General features: G+C 35.4%; 1 protein-coding gene and 1 long non-coding RNA gene across 10 annotated transcripts in view; one reads left to right on the plus strand and one right to left on the minus strand.

Moving 5' to 3' along the window:
* LOC145297535 (uncharacterized) overlaps positions 1 to 24,697 on the minus strand; it is a 330,130-nt gene that overhangs the window by 151,930 nt on the left and 153,503 nt on the right. For all 7 annotated transcript variants that reach the window (XM_080143484.1, XM_080143485.1, XM_080143483.1 and 4 more), the window contains one exon: positions 10,937 to 10,986. The gene's annotated coding sequence lies outside the window, so the exon portion shown is untranslated. The remainder of the gene's footprint in view (positions 1 to 10,936; positions 10,987 to 24,697) is intronic.
* The window catches only part of LOC145297539 (uncharacterized), a 442,212-nt gene that overhangs the window by 104,451 nt on the left and 313,064 nt on the right, over positions 1 to 24,697 (plus strand). Inside the window, exon 2 of one of the 3 annotated variants that reach the window (XR_013870264.1) lies at positions 4,905 to 4,939. The exons of the other annotated variants lie outside the window; for them this stretch is intronic. This is a non-coding gene — a long non-coding RNA (uncharacterized LOC145297539). The remainder of the gene's footprint in view (positions 1 to 4,904; positions 4,940 to 24,697) is intronic. 3 annotated transcript variants of the gene reach the window in all.

Genomic DNA, 24,697 nt, shown 5'->3' on the forward strand with positions numbered 1-24,697 from the left:
CTTGCAAAAAACGGCCCAGTTGAGGATGAAAGAATTAATCTTTTTAGCCAATTTTTTTATATTTGTTTCGTCACGGTTTGACGCATCTGTTGGAAGTTTTTGCAAGACATACAAACACACACACACATGCACACACACACATATACACATTTTGCTTTTTATATATTAGACTAATGGGGGTCCCTGGCGTTGCCCAGGTGTGTCGAGGTGGTGTAGTAAGGAACCCCGGAGGGAAATAAAAAAAAGTGGTAGTAGTGGGAGGGAATCAAAACAACAGTAGGCAGCCCGGGTGGAGAGAGGTGTTAAAAAAAAATGTGGTAGTAGGCAGGCAGGCCCGAATCCGTAACATGAAGGAGGAAAAAAAACATAACGTCTTAGCCAATGCGTCCATGGCACAAGCGGAAGTCGAGAGTGTTGAAATTAAACCTAGTCAATCCAACGGAAATGATGACTTGTGAAAATGTTCGTGAAAAAGCGGCCTCTCCTTGTAAAAAACGGGCGAGTTAAAGGTTAAGGAATTTATGTTTTGGACCAATTTTTTGATATTTGTTGTTCAGAAGACCGAGCTTTAAAACTGTACCAATTTCATCAGGTTGATACGCGTCTGTCGGAAGTTTTTGCAAAGCATACAAACACACACACATACACACATTTTGTCTCTTATATATTAGACTAGCAGAAGGTCCCCGGTGTTGCCCAGGTGTGTCGAGGTGGTTTAGTAAGGAACCTCAGGGGAAAATAAAAAAGTGTTAATAGTGGGGGGAGGGGAATCAATACAACAGTAGGCACCCTGGGTGGAGAAAGGTGTTGTTAAGAAAAAAAAGTGGTAGTAGGCAGACAGGCTCGAACCCATAACACGAAGGAGGAAAAAAAAATGTAATGTCCTGGCCAATGCGTCCATAGCGCAACCGGAAGTCAAGAGCATTTAAATTATATGTAGTCAATCCAGCGAAGACGATGACTTGTAAAAATGTCGACAAAAAAACGACCCCTCCTTGTACAAAACTGCCCAGTTGAGTGTGAAGGAATGAATGTTTTTGGTCAATTTTTCGGTATTTGTCATCGGAAGGATCGAGCTTGAAAACGATACAAAACTCGTGAGGATCCATCACGTGTATCAAACGTTTTTGTGAGACACACAAACATACACACACATAGAATTTTAACGTATTAAAATTTTGGTAAAAAAACAAAAATAGCTGATAAATATGATTATATACAAGTCTACAAAGTAAACCGTTTCTTTTAAAACAATATTTTCTGCTGTTAGCTTGCTTCATGATGAGTTTCTGCTACTGTCCCGGTAACAAATTTCTATTTCATGTATATACTAGCAGGCCGCTCAGTGTTGCCCGGTCGTAAAATATGCATAAATATTATATTCTAATTCATACAGAAACTGAGACATGTACATGTGAGTATTATGTTTTTTCTAAACAGCTCACGTCTTGTAAGTAAAAATAAATATTCGAGATGAGATCGAAACCAAAACCTAAAGACAGTGAGCTAAGTACAATAACCATTATGCCAACTTGACACGATCTTTAAAAAGTGTTTTCAAACCTACTTATTCTTAACATAAGTAATCTGTCATGTGAATGATTTATGCATGCACTTTCGTGAAACAGTTGACAAACAGATAAAAATCTGATGACCTCCCACGCACCAATTTTTAAAATTTTTACCCCTTAGCAGCCCTTTTTTCCTGGATGAAAACGATTAAAAAGTTTTTCACATGTTTAAATACTATATATACCACATTTCAAGTCTGTAGATCAAAAATTCGTCGAGTATATAGGTTCAGAAGTGTCCATTTTCTCTCACACACACACATTCTCACTTTTACAGATATATGAGAAGATGTACCCAGCGTTGTCTGGGATTAAAAGGAATATTAAATTTCTTTAAAAAAAAAAAAATGCTAAAAGAAACACGTGCATGCAAGTATTATGTTTTTTTCTAAACAGTTCACTTCTTGTAAGTAAATAAAATACTCGAGCTGAGATCGAAACCAAAGCCTAAAGGCAGTGAGTCAAGTATGATAACCATAAGACCAGCTTGCTACACCTTTAAAGTGTTTTCAAACCCCGTAAAACAGTTGACAGACAAATAAAAATCTGATGACCACCCCCCAATACCAATATTTCAATTTTGATCCCTTAGCAGTGTTTTTTTTCCAGGATGAAAACTGATTAAAAATTTTTCCACATATCTAAATACCCTATATACCAAATTTCAGGTCTATAGATAAAAAAATCCGTTGAGTATATAGGTTGAGAAGTGTCTTTACACACACATTCTCACTTTATATATATATATATATATATATATATATATATATATATATATATATATATATATATATATATATATTCATTATCACTTCATTTATGTATTTGATTTTTCCTTAATATCCTGATCGAGTTAATGCTTCATTATAGTCATCCATATTTTTATCGAATATATTCTCAGTTTGTGATATCTTAGATATTCTTTTTGATATACTGGAGATAATTGTTTTTTTTTCATAATTTTAGGATGATTAGATTTATAGCCTATATAGAATAGTGTTTGGTTCAATTTGTGATATTCTTCATATGTATTGTTATGAAGGTTTAAGGTTGTATCCAAAAGAATTCACTATTTTAGAATTGCAATCTAATGTTATTTCTAACATTTTAAGTTCATTAAAGAATAGTTTAATTTTCTTTCTAGTTTTTTCTATTATTTGACCGCTTGAATTAACTAAAAATAATGCATCATCTCTATATAGCCCCCCCCCCATTTAAGGCCGATATTTTTTTATTCATCTCCTATAGTATGTACAAACGTACTATATCCGTTATTTATGAAAAGTCTGCAGACCCATTGTAATATCAAAATGTTTTTCTCTTTTATATATATATGTGTGTGTGTGTGTGTGTGTGTGTGTGTGTGTGTGTGTGTGTGTGTGTGCACGCGCGTGCGCGTTTGTTTGTTTGTTTATTTTTAGTTAAATAATTATTAAAGCAAATAAGAGAAAATTGGTTACACAATAAACTCACATTTAAATTGATCATATATTTTATTTTCAAAGATAAAACTTGCACAGCTTTTTATTTTCCGCTTTCCAGTCGTCATAGATACAACATTTTATTTTCAAATTATCTTTAGTAGCTGGTGTAGCTTTTATTCATTCAAAAATATTCAAACTAGGCGAAATATAAGAAATAATACATTGTAAACCAAACTTATATTTCTATTTCCAATATTGGACCTATTTATCCTAACGTGAAGATCATGTGACAACAATGCTATCTCCCATGTGATCACCAATACAAAAAGCTCACTTTCTCTCCCTCGCCTTTCATTTTGACTTCCGATGTGACAATGTAGTAAACAAAAGTTGATCAGAGTGAAATTGCTTGCACCCAGATTCTTATAGAGAAAGCCAAAGATTGACAAGCTTTTAATTTAAACATGTTACCCACAGGTTGAATGAGACCCATTGTAAGTTTATTTGTATGCCACAAAGACAGCAACTTTGAAAAACTGAGGGGCAGGGTGAAGGAAAATATCTAAATACGAGGAATGTCGGAAAAGTTGTGAAAATTTCTTACCTATCTTTGCTTTACGAATATTTTTTTATTTTTACATCAAATCCACTGATCAAAATTTCAGGACGTCACGGAGAGAATGTTTTTTAAGTTATCACTATCTTTATTATCAAAGAAATTATAGGCAGTGACATTAATAAAACTTAAGAGACTTACACTCATTTATGTAAAAACTTTTCAGGTTAACTTATTATCATCAGTCATCTTGATAAAACTTGGAACTGCACATAAATTTCAGACTGATACATCAAAGATTGTCAACAATCAAAGGAATCAAACCTCAACACAAAACATTGTTTGAATACTCGTCCATTTTCAACTATTGTAATTTATGTGCATTGGATTCGTTGCTATTGCATTCAGATACAATTGAACCATCAATGTAACTTTTCAATATATTGAAACAAGGAACAAACATGCATCTCATGCTAATTTCGTTCATTATATTTTTTTATTAAACTACATGTACGTTTGTACTTGCATTCTTGAATAGAACTAAACTATTGCATGTTTCTAAATTAAAAGAAAAATATTCTGCAATAATTTTTATTAAATGACTTTAGTGAAAATTAAACAAGTGCGGCCATTATGACAACACAAATCGACTCTTATGACTTTTGTGGGACTCTAGGTTTGACATGTCTGCTTTAAGTAACTTGAACTTTAATGAACAAACAGATCAAGGTCTACAACTCTTCAGAAAACACCATCTTCAATGAATACCTCCTTCAACAAACACTGGTCTTTGCAACAGGGAGCAAGTTTACAACAGAATCTGATTAAACCTAAGTAACAGGATTATCATTGAACTAACCGACTGAATTGTGATTAAAAAGTAATACAAACCTGAACTCGTACAATGTGTTGTCCGTTTCAGGGAAGGGATAAAAAATGGCCGCTCTTGCTATTTATGGACTGGTGATCACGTGAGATAATGAAAGTTGGGTGAAATATGCAAATGAGATGCAGCCGGTTTTTCAAATAAAAAGCCTGTATGTCAGAGAGTGAGAGGGTGTCTCTTTGGCAGAAGTAAGTTTTTGAAAGATGTGCGATGGGGTTTTATACCGAGAATTGCGAGAAGGAGAGCATAACGGTTGGAAATTTTTTCTTTGGACTTTACTTTCTAATATTACCAACATATTTAACTACATGAATAAGTGAAATTCACCTGCTGATATCAAATTAAAATGTCATTAATTGGTCAACAAAATGAATCATTTGCATAAATGGATATAACTCATTTCATTACCATGGATGTTTCTCAACAGCTGCTTGTTTGTGATAGCCACTGTTCTCTTTTCATTGCAGACAAGTTGGTGGTGCTTCGACCGGCATGGATCATAGTGAGCAATTCATTTTTCATATCAGCTTTACTACAGACCACATTGTTGCTTAAATGTTGCCTCTGTCCAGATCAACTCTGTTAATGTGCTTTTTGAGACAACATTAGTAATCCCGATATATCTGCATATTTGGTGTTTCTTTAGTTTTCTTGTTACAATATATCAGAAACTGATACTTTATATTATTTGGTTCATTCAACCTACTGTTCTCCTCTTGAGTGCTATTTACACAATGTTCTGGCCAATGCAACCTCCGACCTTCTTCCTTGTCGAATTCAGGAATATTTTGCTGAACTCAGGGAATTTCAAACAAAGCAGTTTATTTAATCCATGGAGGCAGCATGCTCTTGTTCCATCAGCCATGACTGGGTAGAAGTCTTATGTAATTCCCAATTGTATTCGTAATACTGCCTGCATTGACTCCTCAGAAGAGCGTCACTTACAATTGAATTGTACCTAGTACTTTATCTGTTACGCCACAACTTCTTGCAATTCCCAAGTTTGACAAGATATACCTGAAGAAGGTTGGAGGTTATATTAGCCAAAACGTTGTGCAAATAACACTGAAGATGAGAACAATAGTCTGAATAATCCAATTAATCAAAATTCTTAATCTTCATTCCAAAAATTCAGAAAAAAACTGATAACCTATGCAACATTTCGACTTCTAATCGTTGATTACTCTCTGACGGTTTACCATGTATGCCCATTGATTTGGCATTTATAGACACTTCATTTTCATCAATTCTTGTGTTAATTGCCGGTGGCTTTAAGTAGAATGCTAGCCTATGAAGTCAAGGTAGTCTTTGTGACTTGGCTCGAATCTCCAAATCAGCAGTAATTATCACTTCATATACTTATGATTGTGTAAACATGAAACACTAGTGTCTGTAGGTATAAAAAATAATTGTTAATATTCAACACACACACACACACACACACACACACACACACACACACACACACACACACACACACACACACACAAGAATAAATTCATGACAGTTCAAAATTAAGTAAACTTATTTGGTCATCATTTGTCTATCTAGTCAACCTTTCTATACCTATAGCATATTTTTATTTTTTATTCCTAGGCTAACGTTCTTATGCTAATTTACAGGGGCGTTCTAAAAGTAATGCATCCTATTTTTTTATTTCGCTTAAATGGATCAGAGCAGATTGTAAATTGTATTGCTATGATGACTTTACTTATTGTGACAACAGCCATGAAAACAAGCGGCCAAGGGTGACGTGTGCGATGCTCAAAACTCGAAAACCTACCAATAGGACACGAAAAGGCGACATATGTTCAAATTCAACCACGTCTTAACTTGCATATGTTGAATTTGAGCATATAAAAAGCCAGTATTGCTTTGATTAGAGAGAAGATTTTTTTGCTCACTCAGAGTCATTTTGTACGCACTTCGCATATTAGTGGGAAAAAGAATAACAGATATTTTTTCGTACAGTTAACTCGAGTGTCAGAGGGAGAAAAGAACAACGGATTTTTTTTTGTGCACGCAATGATATTCGCCAGTTTAAAACTTTAATTTCAACACTTCAATTCTATTTCGGCCATTATCATTGTGAAAATACGACTAAGCAGGGACATAGTGAAGCCATATACGGGTGAGGGAGATGTAGTAGCATGGCTGAAGAAGTTAAGGTTGATCGCGAAACTCTAAAAGATAGATGATGTGGCAAGCCTGTTGCCATTGTATCTGGAGGGGGATGCATTAATCCTCTACTTAGAAATGAGCGAGATTGACCAACTGGACGTCAAGCAGATAGAGACTCGAGTAAAGTAGGTATTCACAGATGGTGTGTTCACAGTCTACAGGAAGTTAACCATGGTTAAATGAGTTGGTGAGCAGGTGGACGTTTACGTGAACAATATCAGACTTGTTGGACTGGCTGGTTTTGAAGGAGTCAAACTAAAACAACTTGCCAAATTAGTGTTTGTCACAGGATTCCCTAATGTCATTTCCATCAAACTCCAGCAGGCACTAAAAATTGAGACCCTAACCCTGGGAGATCTAATAGCAAAAACAAGAGTGTTGACGTCAACCAGGAACCAGAGCCTTCACATGGTTGGAGCCGTGAGTCCATCAAATGGTAAATCTGCTGTTTCTACAGGGGATAGCCCTGGCACAGGAGTAAACTGTTTCAAATATGGCTGCAAGGGTCACATAGCGAGAAATTGCCAAAGACGTGGAACCCATTGCTACTGATGCAGCAAAGTAGGACACTGGGCCCAGGACTGTTTGGGAAATGAACAAGGGGACACAGCATAAGCACCAGTCTACTCTCCCACCAAATTGTAAATGTGGGGCTCCCGGAGATTGTTGTCTACATTGATGGAACGCGGTGTTTGGCATTAATTGACACAGGATGCTTACATACAATAATAAATGCGAATCGATGTTGATCCTGGAAGACAGCAAACATGGACATCCTGACTATTGACGGCCTGTCCCACACATGCCGTGGAAGAGGAGAAGTCACTATTTCAACAAATGATAGTGGCTGTGTTAGCTCTGGTGGTGCTTGGTAAACCACTGGGATTTGATCTGTTGTTAGGGATTAATGTGATAAAAGCATTGAGAGGCATCACTGTTGGACCCATGCGTACAGTTTGGATCGGCATCAGGAAAGTTTCCATGTGTGCGGCTATCTCTATCAGTAAACTGGACTTTACTGTTACATTTGACCATCAGAAACAAGCATGAATAGTGGTATGGAAATGGGCAGATAACGACCCACCTGAAGGACCGCATAATGAAGTGCCAGAATATTGAGTGGCTGTGGAGCTTCAACCAGAGTATAAGCAAGGACTCCAGGCATGGAGGACAAGGGTTGGCTTCGGATCTCCCAAGGGATTTATTCCATTGATGGCTGTAATGCAGTGAAATAAGGCAAAGGTGCAACCAGTGATAGTCTACCATGAACTCAACAATTATATAGATGCATTCACGGCGAATGCTGATGTTTGTGCTGTCAAGATGTGCAAGTGGTTCCAAAAAAGGGCCAAACGTATCACTGCTTGACCTCCAGAGAGCATATCTCCAAGAACAAGTTCACGAGACTGTGGCCATACTAGACGGTAGAAGTCAATGGAAAAAGATACTGTCTGACACATTTAGGGTTTGGCTTGAACATGGCTCTTCTCATAATGAAGGCTATCGTTAGTAGGGTGCTATCACAGGAGGAAGCTGTGGACTGCAGAATGTCGGCTTACATCGATGATATCTTTCTTGATGAAGACATTGTGTCTGCCTCTTGAGTTTGGGAACATTTAGCTCAATTCAGACTAGAATGCAAGGACCTGGAACGACTTGGGGACGGCACATGTGTGCTGGGACTGACAGTCTTAAGAGAGCACAATGTCCTGCGCTGGAAACGAGGGAACTCAATCCCAGAAATACCCCATATCATAAAGCAATTTTCCTTGTGTGGAAAGCTCATAGGGCACCTCTCAGTATGTGCATATATAGAGTAATAAAGAGAAAGAGTCTGTTTAATCACAAATGGCTGGAACGACAAGGTGACAGACTCCCTACTCCAGCATATGATGTGCGAGACTGTGGACAGAACAGTCCAGCTTGTGGGGACTGGTGCATGGACAACCGAGAATTGAATGTATGGGTTCATGCCAGCATGCTAGCAACTGGAGTGGCATTAAAAAGAGATGGAACTGTGGTGGATGACGCTTATGACTTGAGAATGATGCGCAGCATATTAATTTGGCTGAATTGGATGCTGTGTTGAGAGGAATTTTGGCAGACCAAGTTGTACTCTCAGTGGGAAAGCGCAAGTTCACACCAAGGCTGCCATTGAGATGCTGATTAGAAGACAGCTGAATACTCTCAAAGAATTAGTGTTCTCAGTAGATGTGACATTGGTTGTGTCAAATTCACAACATGGCCGATCAATTGACGTGCGTAACACAATGATGATTCAATGCCATGAAGAAGGATGCGGGATCCAAGCCACTGATCAGTGCAGTACATGTTTCTGGGCTGGACACAACTCAGATCATGTCCATTCACAGAAACAGTGAATATCCAGAGAGTTTGCCCTGTGACAACAAAAGCAGCAGTCAGATTGGCAATACGAACATGCGTCAAATGCCAATCTATAGATCCAGCACCAGTTCACTTGGAAAAAAGAAAGTTGGAGGTGAGCAGTGATTGGCAACAGGTGGGAATGGACATTACACACTATGGTGCTTACCATTTCCTAACTATCATGGATTGTGGGCCGTTGCAGTTTTTTTAATGTGACCCACCTCGTGAACTACTGACAGATAATGACACAGCTTTCCACAGCAAAGAATTCAGGACATTTGCAGATGAATGGGATGTGAACTTGAGATTTCACTGTGCATATGCCCCAGCTGGGAACGGCACGGCAGAGCGATGCCATTGTACTGTGAAACTGATCACAACTAGGATGCACTGCTCCATACGAGAGGTGCTCTACTGGTACAATGTGGCTCCAAAAGATGACGAGTCATCTTTGACCTCATCAGCCAATGTCATATACCGGTATGAGATTCAGGTGAAAGGAATCGATGTTATGCCACTAGTAGCAAGTCCAAGCATGGTTCATACCAAATTGGAGACTATGTGTGGGTGAAGGCACCAGAGAGTCGTTGTACTACGAGATTTGGCCAGCATCGTGTAACTAAGATAATCAGTCCACAGTCCGTCTTGGTGGATAGGATACCCTGAAATGTGAAGGACCTGTGCCCTCAATACGGTGTATTCACGTCAGAAGAAGATTCCAACAGCACAATATCTTTGGAGAGCAGGTTGGAAAGTCTGATACCCGATGACAAAACAGACTCAAAAGATGGTTATGAGGCAGGAGTAGAAGATGTGTGCTTTCCTGATAAAGCCCACGGTTCTGAAGTGGCCCCACAATTGTGAAAAAGCACCCAACAAAGATGACCACCACTGGGATGCCGCCTGGGTGATCATAAGATCAGGGAGGAGTGTGACAACAGTCATGGAAACAAGCAGCCAAGGATGGCGTGTACGACGCTCAAAACTCGAAACCTGACTGATAGGACACAAAAAAGCGACATATGTTCAAATTCGACTGTGTATTAATTTGCATATGTCGAATTTGAGCATATAAAAAGCCGGTATTTCTTTGATTGGAGGGAAGATTATTTTGCTCACTCAGAATCATTTTGTATATATTTCGCGTGTCAGTGGGAAAAAGAATGACGGATTTTTTTTTTCGTATGGTTAACTCGTGTATCAGAGGAAGAAAAGAATGAAAAATTGTTTTTTTTTGTGCACGAAATGGTATTCAGTAGTTTAAAACTTTAATTTCAACACTTATGCATTCACGACCTGAAAGTTTCGTCTCTCTGTTGCAGGCAAAAATCTAAGAAAACAACCCCTGTCATGGACGTGCATCAAAAGCAGAGATGCATCATTGAATTCCTGGCAATGGTACATTGAAAATTATTTAGAAAAATAAATTCTACAGTACAAAATGTCACTCGTTTTAATGGTAACACTCCTATCTTCATAGCTCTTCAACTTTTTGCGTTAAAAAAGTAGGAGGCTTTACTTTGGAACGACCCTCGTATGACAAGGTGTGCTCTGGACGCCCATGCACAACCATCGTTCATAACTAGCAAAGGTGCATTGAGAATGGTGGTGACTATGTAGAAAAATAAATTCTGCAGCACAATAGGTCGCTCATTTTAATGATCCTATTCCCATTTTCGTAGCTCTTGAACTTTTTTTTTTAGTTAAAAAATAGGATGCATTACTTTTGGAACGACTCTCATATATATATATATATATATATATATATATATATATATATATATATAAACTGGAAAGAGTGTTTGCATGTTGTGTATATATTCCTATTATCTTTTGATTTGATGGGAGATGCAGGCAGGAGAAAGGGAAGCGGTGAAGAGAGAGAAAGAAAGAGAGAGACTCTTAGCAAATCTAAAATATCATTACTTACAAAAATAGTTGTCTTTGCTTCTAATTTTCTTGTCAAAGCAATCCAGGTTACTGAAAAATAAATAATTTTTTTAATCGATTTCTTTTAAATGCATTTAAAATGTTTTCAAAATCATTAAAAAAAATTATTTGTACATTTTGTCAAGCACATGAACGTTTGATAAACAAATACTTGATTTTTAGATTTTACTAATTATATACGACACATTAAGGCACGACAAATGACTTCTGCTGTTTCTCTATTCGTGTAATATTTGTGTGCATCATTCGAGTAACCTAGGATTCTAATGCCAAGACAAACAAGAAGCAACCGATTTTAAGTTAGAGGATTGATATGCTATTTTTTTGTTCTATTAAAAATGTTTGTAAAAAAAATCAACAAGTTTATTCATTTATTTATTTATTTATGTAAAAAAAATCAACAAGTTTATTCATTCATTTATTTATTTATGTACAAAAAATAAACAAGTTTATTTATTTTTTTAATAGACCGATGGGCAGAGATTTGGGGAATTAAATAATTTGTTGATATATTTACTTTTCATTGTTTTTTTTTTGTTTTTTTTGTTTTGTTTTTTTTTCGGTAAACATTTACCATTTAAGAAACAAAACAAACACTCACTATAAAAACCGAACAAAAAACATTTACAATTTAAAAAAGTATACAATATTTTCTTTTCTTTTTATGTTCAACTCATATTTTTTTTTTAAATGTTCCCCTTAAGTCTATAAAAAAACAACAACAAAAAAACTTGTTTATTTTTTTACAAAGATTTTTAGCAAAAAAATAAATAAATAAATAAATAAATAAACAACAGTAGGAGCCATTTTTCGTGCCTTAATTTTTTGTACATAATTAGTAAAATCTTGAAAACAAATATTCTTAAGGTTCATCTATTTATCGACAACAATGCTATTATCTCAAATTGAAACACTATGGATGGATTCAAACAATCTAACTCAAACTCAATAACTGACTGGTCACAGTTTTTAAAAAAAAATTTTTTTACAAGAGTCACCGCTTATCAAGGTCCATAGGCCACTCGAGGAAAAGAGTTAATGAGTGTAAGGTTAATGAGACAAAGAGTTAATGAGTGTAAGGTTAATGAGACAACACTTTAGTGGCGGAAATTGGGTAGAATTTGGTTATTTAAACGAACAACCCAACAAGAATTTGTTTACATTGCGTTTAAATTTAGGAGGGAGTGGTTGATAGTGGTTGTAAATAGACGAATGTTTGTTATGAATGTTTTGCAGGGATGGGCAACCATAGACTTTTCTGCGTTTATTGTGAATTTGTCGATTAAATTTGATTTAGAGGATATTTAAAATTTCTAAAAATGATAAAAATGGAATTCCTAATAAGATTCATATTATTTGTATTCTTCGGACTACTGTTCTCATACTAAGTGTTATTTTTACAACGTTTCGGTCGGTGTAATCTCCAACCAGAAGTTTGTAACTTTAAAACTGAATTTTACCAAGTACTTTATTCATACACCCCTTTTGAATTTTTGAATTTCATTGAATTTTTGAACTTCATTGATTTTTTACAAGTACTTTATTCACACACTTGGTAAAATTCAGTTATAAAGTTACACTCTTCTGAAAGTTGAAGGTTAAACCCTTAGTGTAGACGACACTCAAAATACAATTGCACATACCGGACTTCTATCCTCAGTACTGGCGATACTCAAAATACGATTGTGAATTCTTTAAGACTTCTACCCGCCATGGCTGATGGAATGTGAGCATGCTACCCCCGTGGATTAAATAAAGTTAATTTTCAAAATTCCGTGTAAATTCCTGAGTTTGCCAGAAAGATTCCCAAGTTCGACAAGACACACCTTAATAAGGCCAGAGGTTACATCGACCAAAATGTGGTGAAAGCAACACTCAAGATGAGAACAGTAGTTCAAAGAATCCAAATAATATGAATAATTAATCCTCACCTTAACACTTCAGAAACATAAATCTTAATAGCTTTTCAAACAGCTGGTGCAAGTTATATTAAAATAGCGTCGTCCACAATGACCACATATTTATCATGGTTTGATTGAACATGAAATATGAATATAAAAGTGTAAGAACATGTTATAAAATGGTCAAATAAAATGATTGCTGATTATAAGCCAAATTATAGGCCAAATTATAGGCCAAATTATAGGGAAAGAGTGAAGCTACTAAATATCTCAAGATTATTCGTATTATTTGAATTATTTAGATTACTGTTCTCATTTTGAGGGTTATTTTTACATTTTGGCCGATGTAACTTTCGACCTTCTTCAGGTGCACCTTGTTGAACTCAAGAATCTTTCTGTTGAAACTAGGGAATCTGCACGCAATTTCAAACAGAACCCTTTATTTACTCCATGTTCTAGTTCCACCAGCCATCAAGTCTTAAATAATTTGCAATTGTATTTTGAGTATCGTTAGCACTGAGGAGGTCCTTAGATACTGTAAGACTTTCTACCCTAATGGTTTCTTTTCTCGACTCGCTTGCCTTTGGAATTTCTCCCTGCTCCCTGTTTCTTCGACTGCCAGATTGCCATCTGATTTCATCCCAATAATAATCCATCAACACTCCCATCTAGCCCACTAATTATACACCTAACATGTTTCTAAACTCCCAGGGATTGCTAGAAACAATCGAGGATTGAATATAAATGATTTTTTTTCTTTGATGTAAATAAATCTGCAATTTTAACAGCACGGCTACCATTTAGATTTGTCTGAGAAGCCACAACTAGGGCTAAATCTAAGCAAAAGAAGATATGATCACAAAAGAGAGAGAGAGAGAGAGAGAGAGAGAGAGAGAGAGAGAATGATAGAGACTACCACCAGCAGGTGCAGCGTAAACAAATTGAAGGCATGTTACAGTGTGTTTAACACCATATTCGCCACTTGAATTTGCCTATGAAGCCACAACTAGGGTTAAATCTAAGAAAAAGAAAGATATAATCACAAAAAGCGGGAGACTACCACCAGCAGGTGCAGTGTAAACAAACCAATTGAAGACGTATTACACACAGAGCCATCAGCTGGCTGCGCAATAAACTAGTCTGGTGACAACAGGATTATCGAATTACTTGTCATGATTTTGTCTGGATTAAAAGAGGTTCAAGAAAACCCGTTTTGTGCCTGTAACAGAATATTTTACAGGAATTTAACCTCATAAGGGCAAAAAAGAAAATGTTTGATATATGACCCCAAAAATTATTAGAAAAAAGGTAGGAACAAATGAAATTTAACTTAGTCGAATCAAAATGGAGACAATGTTTTAAGAATAGTACTTGTTGTGCAGAAACATTTCCAAAATTGCTGTTTTAAATTTTATGGCAAATAAAGTTAATTATATTTAATTTTCAAACTATTAGGTGAAAGCGACGCTCCTCGCTCAACTCATGTTTTTATTGGACATAATACATACATGCATGTATTTGATCACTAAATTCCAAAAGTACATGCATATATTTGATCATTAAATTCCAAAAATACATACATATATTTGATCACTAAATTCCAAAAATACATACATATATTTGATCACTAAATTCCAAAAATACATATATATATTTGATCACTAAATTCCAAAAATACATACATATATTTGATCACTAAATTCCAAAAATACATATATATATTTGATCACTAAATTCCAAAAATACATGCATATATTTGATCACTAAATATTATATTCCAAAAAGTAAATATGTTCAATGTATCCCTGTTGTTGTCAGAATTCAAACGTACGTCTTTGTGGAAGTTGTTTTATAAGGCAAAACACATTTTTAACAAACTCGGTCATGAGAAAGAATCGGCTGAACAATGTTCGAATAATGTTTAAGAGTGAATAGTTGCCCCACCAAGATATTCAATAATTCATATTTACAAATCTTTACTTTAATATCCAGAGGGAGGGAGAGCGAGAGAAATTTTCTCTGTTGAATGTTGGATAGGTTAGGCTACAGGTAAAGTGCACAACCATTTATGTAGAAAATCATGAATCGATTAAATCTAATCGAATGCAAAGAGAACAAAAACAGATAACCACTAAACATAGAAGACAAATCAAATAATAATAATAATAATAATAATAATAATAATAATAATAATAATAATAATAATAAAACATATTTGGTTGATGTAACATATAAAAAAGGGTCAGATAACTTCTTGTACCCTGACTTTTACAAAATGGCGAACTAAACTTACAAAAAGCTAAAAGTCGATCAGACTTTAACTGACTAGACATAACATTTAGCAGCAATAACTAAGTTGAAATGTTCAAAATAACTTCAAAAGTTAATAATTGCTAAAAAAAAAAAAGAAACAAAACAAAAACAAAATAATTGCTAAAAAGCAATACAAAAAAAACAAACAAAAAACAAACAGAAACCAAAAAACACAATTAGATAAACATGAATGAATAATGAATTTTTATTAGTGTTGGGTTAGGGTTAGTCGGAATCGGAATCAGGAATCAGAAAAATCGGAAGATTTGGGAGTATCAGAATTGGTATCAGAATCGGAAAAAATTGATGCCTATTTTCCGATGCTAAAACGATTCTTTTAATTGTCGTTTTTTTTTATTTGATTTTGTTTAAACCAAAATCTTTCATTTCTGGTAATAATGATGAAATAATAAATATTTATTGATTTTTAAAATACAAATAAAGCTAAAATCAACAGATCATCTTCCACAAATGTATTTTGACGTTTAGGAAAATATCTGCATATTTAACATGCGTTTTTATTAAAATCGAGGGAAATAAGAATCTTATAGTTAAATAGTTAGAGATTTATAAAGAATTGGAATCGGTAATTGTATCGGAATCGAGAAAAATATTGGAATTATCACTAACTTTTATTCAAATTTATCTCTAAATATGGCAGGTTATTCCACAGAGTGAAAATACAGCAGATAATGCTGACTTTTTTTTGTTGAAACAAAAGGGGCGATGGTACATCTACAGGCACCTGCAGAGACCACAGCTTTGCATTGGGGTAAAAACTCCTCAATGTGTAAATTCAAATTTCTATTGATGATTCTGTATGTCAGAATCTGGTCCTCTTGCATCCTCCACGGTTAAAGTAAGAATAGATTTAGCCTTTGATGCCATTCTTTGAAAATGTGATACTATCGCCCCACCTCACTCCCACTCCCAGGTGTTAGGAAGTGGACGAGAGGGAGTACAAGAAGTATGACAAAAGATAAGAGGAAATAAGTTTATCAGGAACAAAGGTATAGAAAACAATGGAGAGGAAGTTGTTCACCAGAGTAGAAAAAGGTAGCTTAGATAGTGTTGTTAAGCAAAGTGGGGCAATTATTTTAGGACAAAGGACTATCCAGGGAATCGGTTAGTATATTTTAGAGGTAGTGTGTGTGTGTGGTTTTTAGATGTGGTTATGAGTTTTACGACAACTTTACAACGTTTGGAAGTGTTGGTTTTGTGGCAATGGGTTATACAATGATTGGAGCTGTGACGATATATGTCAGAATTAATGGGAGCTGCCAAATCAAGACAGAGAACACAGGTCTGAGCTTGGAGCACTTAGAGGGTAGTTTCCCACAATGGTGTCACACATGCACCCAGGGTGCAAATAATATTTACAGAAAGTGTTGGAATCTTTTTCTTTTATTTCAATTTTATACTTGTGAGGCAGTGCATCCTTTTGGCAGTCGCCAATGCGTAAGAGTGATGTGGACCTTAGGTTGGGACCACAGAAGGAAAACGTGGAACATGGGTTAAGTGTAAGAAAGATATATTAATCGAAAAGATTACAAGGATAAGATAAAGGGTAAGCGGAGCTTACTATCCAGTAGTATCCAATATGGGTAGTCGTACACGCTGCACACTACTAGTACTCCTACTGCTTCTATGGTATTACGATACTGCTCACTGAGAGTATTATCTTACATTGTAAAATAGTACTGGAAGAGTTCATGAGTTTCGGTCTGACAACCAAGAGATGGCACAAGAAGAGAAGATGAAAGAAAAGAAATCCATGGCACATGGCGTTGAGGTCGATAATGTTGTTGAGCAGGGTAATGTGTGATCTTACAAAGATAAGCATGAAATTCTGGTTACCAACATGCTTAAGGAGTACGATGACATTTTGAAGATAAAGATTTGTTGCCTAGGTAACATGCTATACCAAAATATATGTATAGAGAATTGAAAGCGTCCATCTCTAGATCAGGTAAAGAAACTGCCTGGTTTTGTTTGCCAGCTTCATATAATTACACATTGTTTGTTTTTTTGTTTTTTTTTTACTAGGGAGTAACCACTTATCAAGGCCCGAAGGTTACTCGAGGATAAGGGTTAAAGACTAAACTGTTGTCATCGGGACAACAGCATAGTACTTGTTAGTGGTGAAAACTGGGTATAATTTGATTATTTAAGGGGATGGCTCAACAAGAACTTGTTTAAACTGGATTTGAAGACAACCATGTTGTACTCAATTGGAAAGCTGGCCAGCAAAACAGTTTCACAGGTGGGCAGTTCTAGGAAAAAAGCGTTGTTCATGGAATCTACATCTAGATTTAAGCACAGTTAGAAAGTGGAGAAAATTATTGATAGCAGTTGTAGCTAGTCGAGTATTTTTTGTGAAAGTTTGGCAAGGGGAACCATAGATTGGAGCTCAGTCGAGCACTTGCCATGAAAATAACAATAGAGTAGAGACAGGCTTGCAACATCTTTTCAGTGGTAAAGATGTTGCAATGAAGAGGAAAGGGTACTATCCACTTTGTTTCGAAGCCGGTTTTAAACTCTGTCAAGGCAGGGTAGGGTACTCCAAACAGCTCCTCTTTGAACATGTCAACCTGGACTTATGCGAAATGAGTGTCATTTGGTACAGACTTCCTTTTAGATAATCTAATTTTTTATGGCAGCGTCATTAGACGCAACAAGGCGGGAAAATAGCCCACCTAAAATGTCAGCTTGTTCTTCGGAACCAAGATCCAATATGACGACCGGTTCATATTCCAAACCCATTAACATAAAGAAGGATATACATACTCGCTAATAATGGAGAAACTAATAAAATTTATAAATTATGCAAGATTACAGACCATTCTGTTAAGGACTATCCCAAATATCAGAATTTTGATGCTACATTTCAGAAAGCCAAGGAACTTAAGCTGTGTACTAAGTGTCTTGGTGAGCACTCTGAAATTAATTGCAAGGGCATTAAGGGATTTAAATTAATTGCAAGGGCATTAAGGAAAACTATTTTTCCTGTAATTAAAATCTCAATGAGGGTTAAGGGCCACCCTATCTACTTCTACTGCCTGTTAGGTATGGGAAGTCAGGGGTCATTCTTTTCACAGGCAGTTTTAAACCAATTAAGTCCCGGAAAAAATTAAATTCAGGGACGGTTGAGATGCCAGTAAACTCCTATTGAGTCTAATTCTTTGAAACTTCAGGAACTTTAAGTCTTCCTTAAATTGGGTTTTCAAAGACCCTTTCTATTTTCTGCTTTATTTGCTAATGACCTGTAGGTGAATTTTCACATGGACAGGTTCGACGAAATCATGTCAAAATTGACTACTGAGGGTTTTCGTATGATGATGATGATTATTATTATTATTATTATTATTATTATTATTATTATTGTTGCAATATTTTTGGAGTATAATGAGGTATGATCCCGCACAGTCGGGAGATTCTATTTATAAACGATGCTGCTAGAAACTGACGAATCAACTTAATTCATGTTCCACTACCAACCAATCAGAAACCAGAATTACTCTGTAAAAATGAAATCTTTTCTGTAGCAAATTCGTATATGTTTTCTTCGTGTCAACACAGGAAGAATGTTTTGCTCTGTGGCTTCCAACTCAAGAACTGTCTACTGCGAACTAGTCACCTCCAGGAATTGTGTAGAACAACTAACCATCGGAAACTGTTCTGTCTACTGAGAACCAGTCACCTCCAGGACTTGTGTAGAACAATTAACGGTCGGAAACTGTTCTGAAACTAAACATGGCTTACAACTCTAGAGTTATTATTATTATTATTATTATTATTATTATTATTATTATTATAATACATTCTACTATGTATTGCCTGGCTTTTATAAATCTCTGCTAGGTCTTTATTTATTCCTTTTTTTCTAAAATCTATCCTTATTTCTTTCTTCCGTGCAAATAAAAGATATTTATTGAGTAATTATCTTTTAAAGAAAAAATAATTTTATGGGATGCGGAGAGGATTAGGTTCAATGAAGGCAAAAACAGTACCCTACATCACCGCCAATTAACAAGGCCCACTTCGTTTCACAGGGACTGTCCTTTAAGCGAGACACAATCATCTGAAGAAATGCAATTGAATGATGGCCAACAATTCTATCTTTATTATTTGTTTTCATTCTTGTTAACATTTTTGGCGATCTTGTATATTTACCGATCCAAGCAACTTCCGGTTTTGAAAATAAGTAAATGGTGTTCCTTAGTCTGAAGACCCCGACGGAAATGTAGGTCAACACATAAAAGTAACCGGAAACTGATTATTTTCATTGAAATATGTTTAAATTTAGTTTTTAATAAATATATTTATTTACAGAAAAATAGCAGGAAGACCTGATGATCAACGAATGTTTCACACTCCCATATTTTTATTGTCATCGAAATCGGTGAAATAGTTCATTTTTCAATCAACTCGATTAATTGCCTACTCTAGTTGGGGACCCATCGCAGTGCACTGGAAGGAAGCTTGACATGCCTCCTCACAGTGACTTAGTCCACAATACATTGTAGCCCACATTACACTGTAGAGAACCTACTGTTGATTTTATAAAATTATTTTTACTATATAATGGCTTGCAATAAAGTTTAAAATGAAAAAAGTCAGTGTCATGCTTCAATTGTGTTCTAAATAAAAACATTCATTGTGAACGAATCCCTGTCATCTCAAAGAACCTACTGTTGATTTTATATGCCTGGCCTTACTGCTTATGTGGTTATAATGGCTTGAATTTAAGTTTAAAATACAAAAATTAAATATCATCGTACAATTTTGCTTTAAACAGAAACATTCATTTCGAACGCGTCCCTGTCATATCAAAGAATCTACTGTTGATTTTATATGTTAGGCCTTTTGAATTGTGGAATTGTGTGCTAATAAAGCTTTTCAAACGTACTTGTGATGTTAGGCTATGTAAGGCGTTAACTATGGTAAAAATCGCCTGTTTCTTCTTTCATGGGATTATTTTGATTATTGATATTTATCAAAGATATTCTGATACAAACTTATTTAAGAACACTGCCAGACACATAAAGTACCTTCATGTGAAATTTCAGAAAAGTCAACCGAGCCGTTTTCGAGTTAATAGGGAACTCTCTCTCACACACACATACACGCAAATAAAGTTCCTTTTATATAATAGTAGAGATAGAGATATTTACAGAAATAATTAATACTGTAAAGGAACATAATATAGCAGAGTCTTCAGATTAAGTAACATCGTTTACTTCCAGCGGGTTTCAAAACCGGAAGTCGCTTGAATCGGTAAATACGCAGGATCGCTACATTTCTTATATTGGAAAAAAAGTCGCCCGTTTTTCGAATAGCTAATTGTTGGATATCATTCCTTTGTCCTTTGCTAAAAATAACCATATATGCATATATATGGATTTCAGGACGGTGGACACATCGTTGAACTTTATTTCTATTTTCATCTGAAGAAACTATGAATCACCAATGGTTATCGTCACTTTGATATTGCAGAATTCAACCAGATAGACAGATATGGATGAAACAATGTCAGATATATGATTGAACTAATGCAGGATTGTTTCTATTTTTATCAGTCTAAAACATCCATCATCAACTGTTATGGTTGCTAATTGCAAAAATCAAACCAATAAATATATGTATTTGTCGGGATTGTAGACATATCAAACGTATTATGGTTACCGATATTTTCATTTTCTTTATTAATAGAACTAGCATGGGTACCCGGCGTTGCCCGGGTGTTTGGAGGTGTGTGTTGAGCAAAAAAAAAGAAAAAAAAAGTGGTAGTAGGAAAACAGGCTCGAACCCGTACTGCGAAGGAGAAAAAGAATGGGGGGAAAACGTGACGTCTTTGCTGTTACGACCACTGCCAAACCGGAAGTGATGTAGGTTTAAATTAAGGCTACACAAACGAAAAGAGGGAATGACTTTCGAAAATATCGGCGGAAAAAGCGACCCCTTCCTGTAGAAAAGTGCCCAGTTGAGGGGGAAGAAATTAATGTTTTTAGCCAATGTTTCTGTATTTGTTGTTTGAAGGGTCGAGCTTCAAACAATACTGATCTTGTGAAAATCCGTCACCTCTGTCGAAAGTTTTAGGCAGACATGCAAACATACATACATACATTTATATATTTGTAGCTCAAATTTTGGACCCAAACCGATTAAAAAGCTTGCCCTATCTTTGAATATCCTTTATGTAAAATCTCAAATGTTTAGACCAGAAATTGTCGGAGTAATTTGGTAGAGACCGCAGCGGTCAATTTTTTTTAAACTTTGACCTTTATTATGACCCCTTAACATTTATTGTTTTGGGTTCAAATTAAGTTATTAAGTTCAGAGTTATTGCGAATGAAAATGTACATAGACACTCAGACAGACAGACACACAGACACATTCACTTTTATAGATATATAGATAGATAGATTATGAAACAAATTTACGTGCGTGTGCATGTTTCTTTCTTCAACAAAAGTTTGAAACTTGCAGTTATTTTCTTTTAATTACTACAGGGTGGGCCAAAATAAGGGTCCTATCTTTAAATTTGAATAACTTCCACAAAATAAAAGTTAAACTCACCAAACTTTGTGTGTGTAGGCTGACCCTTCCGAGATTTTTTGAAATAAACAAAACAAATTTTGGCCGAAAAACACTTCTTAAAACTTACATGAATTTATGAATTTTTAAAAATAGGACCCTTATTTTGGCCCACCCTATATTTTATTTTATTTAGCAGGGCTACCTGTCGCGTCCACAAGGCCAAAAATAAATGAATAAATAAATAAATAAACTAAATAGATGTTAACTAGTGTTACCTCCGAAACAAAATTCCTTTTTTTATGTGAGGAGTGAAAAAAATGAAACTTTACACATGCATCAAATCTGTTGCCAAGGCTGATGGAAAAGCTTTTTTCTTAGAACTGCACGCCTGTGGAACTCTGTTTCGTTTTCCTGCTTTCCAACTGACTACAATATGATCGTCTTCAAGTGAACAAGTTCTTGATGAGCCATCCCCTTAAGTAATCCAATTTATCAAATTTTCACTACTAACGATTACTACGACATTTTCCCATTGACTAATGTACACTCATTAACCCATATCCTCGAGTGGCCTCTGGGCCTTGTTAAGTAGTAACTCCTTTGTAAAAAAAACAAAAAACAAAAACTTTCAGAGCGCAACTGGAAGTACAAAATAAAATTAAGGATGCCTCCAGAGCACTACTAAAACTAAGTTCCCCCTCTCTTTCTTTCTTTGTAGAGAAATAACAATAATTAAAAAATGATAAATGAAATGCCGAGTTAATGTCTTTCAATTTAAAAAAAAAATAGCCTGTAATTAATACATGATAAAATTAAAAATCGTGTTTAATTCTTGATAACATTCAATGATACAAATGACTATTTAACTCCTAAAGAATGAATCTTTTTTTTTTTTTAATTTTAGATATTATTTTTTCGGGGTTAACTGATTAAAACATATGCACTTTGTAAAGGTTTATTGTGCATTTTTTAAGTTTTAGTTGGACATAGAAAACACAAAAACAACTGCGTTTTAAATATTAGATTAATGGAATATTTATTGAAATAAAAAAAATTCAGTAGTGTAAACTGAAGCGTAACTTAAAGCTTCCTTGCCCTAATATTCATAGGTAACATGAATTGGACATACATAGAAGACACTGCCAAGGCTGCTGATAAGAAGGTGGGCTCTCTTTACCACACTAGAAAAATACTCCCACCCGACAGTATCCTATATCTCTACAAAGCCACTATTGGTTCACATATGGAGTATTGTTGCTATATATGAGCCAGTGTATCAATTACTATTCTCTCTATATTAGATAGGGTTTGAAAAAATTCTCCAATTTGATAGCTCCCATACTGTCAAGCTGCAGTGCTACATCCTGTGCTTGTTTTGCAAGTATTTAAATAGAATGTGCTCCGACGAACTTGTAACACTAATGCTTCATCGGTGTAAATACTCTCGACAGCCAACAATCAACAACATTCCACACTTTCACTATAGAAATATCCCTTGATACCGGGAGGCTTCTACTCTGAACTGGTAGATTTTTGAATTCCTTTTCTGCTTCCCCAACTGTAATAACATGCAGAAACTTAAATGTAATGTGAACAAATATCCTTTCTAAATTTTTTAGATGAGGATTGGTTATTCATATTATTTGGATTCATTGAACTACTGTTCTCATCCTGAGTGTGATTTTTGCAATGTTTCGGTCAATCTACAACCTTCTTCAGGCATATCTTGTCGAACTTGAAAATATTTCTATCAAAATCGGGAATTTTAACGGAATTTTGAGTGGAACCTTTATTTACTATCCATGACTGGACAGAGGTGCAGAGTAATTCACAATTGTATTTTTTCGGTCGGCCACACTGAGGAGTGAACCTTCAGGAGACTCACTTTTTACAATTGATTTTTCCAAGTACTCTAACTACTGCGCCACAGGTCCTTGCAGATACCTGAAGAAGGACGAGGGTTACATCGACCGAAACGTTGTGAAAATCACACTCAAGATGAGAACAGTAGTTCAATGAATCCAAATAATATGAACAAATATCCTACTGTCCAACTCCATACTGTAGGCATGATCAAAATAATAGCCGGTTACATCTCAGTGGCAATGTGCTTTGTTTACAGTGACTATGAGCTAAAAAAACAAAAGGATTCATATTTACTCTCTTCGTTCCTTTTCTCATACATAATGCTACCATTACATTCCCCCCTCCCTGCATTCGTCACATAAGCACGTCTTTCTCTTTATAGTATGTTTGGTCATTTAATACCTGGGAGGTTTTGCTTCTTATTTCAAAAATGCAAAAGTTAACAAAAACAAGTGAAGTATGCATGGTCCCCTGTGAGCGCACAGTGAACAAGGCATAAAAAAAATTACTAAGTTCAGCATTTGCCCCCCCCCCGCCCATTTAGCTCCAAAAGTCCCCTGAATACGTTAAATCCTGGTGAAAAGGAACAAACGGTGCAGTTTTAGGCTTTAACATATGTAAATTTGAGTTCTGCACCATGCAAAAAAAGAAATGACTAAGTCCATCATTTGCCCCCCCCCTCTATTTAGCCCCAAAAGTCCCTAACATATTTAAATTAGAGTTCAGCACCATGCAAAACTGCTAAATAGACATACACAGAAAAATTTGGACATATATGATAAAATAATTCCAAAAATGGAGTGTTTTTATTAGCCCTAAAATAGCCCCTGGGGCACACCCAAGAGTTATTGTAAAGTATAGACAAACAAAATTATATAGAAATCAGTTAGTTACAACTTTTCAGAAACTTTTATAAAAATCCAAGGCATCAATTTTTTTTTAAATAAGCACAAAAGTGTCAATTTTAGCCATTTTAACTCAAAAGGTATCCCTACGGGGGCAACTGGAGTTTTCCCAGAAAATTCGTTCTGTTACTTTTTATGAGTCATATCATGTTTAATGTTTGTACAAAATTTAAAAAAATTCCAAGGCATAGTTATTGAGAAAAGTGCAGACAGGCG

The sequence above is a fragment of the Euprymna scolopes genome, chromosome 18, assembly GCF_053919585.1.
Source record: "Euprymna scolopes isolate OS-2025 chromosome 18, ASM5391958v1, whole genome shotgun sequence".
NCBI classification, from domain to species: Eukaryota; Metazoa; Mollusca; class Cephalopoda; order Sepiida; family Sepiolidae; genus Euprymna; species Euprymna scolopes.